General features: G+C 59.2%; 1 long non-coding RNA gene across 1 annotated transcript; it reads right to left on the bottom strand.

The window, feature by feature from the left end:
- Nucleotides 1-13: 13 nt before the first annotated feature.
- Nucleotides 14-658, bottom strand: LOC113979364. The gene is made up of 3 exons (XR_003537843.1): nucleotides 635-658; nucleotides 306-419; nucleotides 14-173 (listed from the first exon to the last, which is right to left on the bottom strand). It is a non-coding gene; the product is annotated as an uncharacterized LOC113979364 (long non-coding RNA).
- Nucleotides 659-1,079: the final 421 nt, after the last annotated feature.

A 1,079-nucleotide genomic window follows, 5' to 3' on the forward strand; every position in this document is an offset into this window, starting at 1 on the left:
CACCCTGGGCACCCACTGCCAGGCCCAGGGTCACCAGGGTGCTTTGCGACTTACATGTGCCCAGACCAGCACAGCCATCACATTCCCATCTGGTTATGCTGTCCCTCAGGCCAGAGCAGTGTCTGTGGGTGCCCTCGGCAGCACAGGAGGAGCACAGGAGCAATTGCCAGGGCCTGGGGAAGCAAACAGGTTCATGGAGGTGAGGACAAAGTGTCCAAAGTGTGGGATTATCTGGCTGAGCTCTTCTCCTGGGTCCTTCTGCTTCAAGCCCTGCAGAGCCCTGGGAGGCAGCTTTGGCAACTTACCCCTCCTGCTCTGCCTCCTGCCTGCCTCCTGGACAAAGGCACTCACTGGCATCGCAGTGCCTGTGTCTCTCTCCGAACTCAGCGAATGCATCATTCCCCTCCCATGATGGTGGTCTGAGGAGAAAAGGGAAAACTGATGAGCCCCCTCTGCCCTGGCATCGGGCAGGTGCAGGGTGTCCCTGCTCTTCCCCCTGTGCCATTTCCAACTCCTGTGTGAAGCTGAACCCGGGACTCATGGAACAGTGCAGGGCCAGGACTGCTGGGGCAGGCCCTGGCACAGCACAGCACTTGCACCCCCTGTGTTGTGAGCCAGGCAGAAGGACACCAACCTCAAGGGGACTTGGATCCCAATGAATTGCATATGACTGACAAATGTGTCATGATCTCTGCAGAGGGGGCACTGGATCACTGAATAACCAGCATGCAGAGCCACTCCCTGCAGGAGAAACACAAGTAGCCAGAGTGAGGCCCTGGTGCTGCTGAGCCCCTTCTGTGCCACCAGGGGTGAGGGAACCACTCCTACTTGGATGCAGTCCCTGTGGAACCAGGCGGTTTTGCAGGCTGGGCACACCAGGGTGTTGAAGGTCTTTCTGTCCTCCACAGGCTCCATGCAGATGAGGCATTCGGTGCCCGGCTTCGGAGTCGCCTCCACTGGCTGCTGTGGTCTGTGTGCGGGGCAGAAGCCCCTTGGGGGAAAAGGGGTGGGTGAGGTGAGAAGTGCTGGGCTCTTCCCTGGTGGTGGCAAGGAAGGGACAGGAGGTACCTGTATGGTCT

Source organism: Neopelma chrysocephalum, unplaced genomic scaffold, assembly GCF_003984885.1.
Source record: "Neopelma chrysocephalum unplaced genomic scaffold, ASM398488v2 Primary Assembly neopelma1_76751, whole genome shotgun sequence".
In the NCBI taxonomy this organism is placed as follows: Eukaryota; Metazoa; Chordata; class Aves; order Passeriformes; family Pipridae; genus Neopelma; species Neopelma chrysocephalum.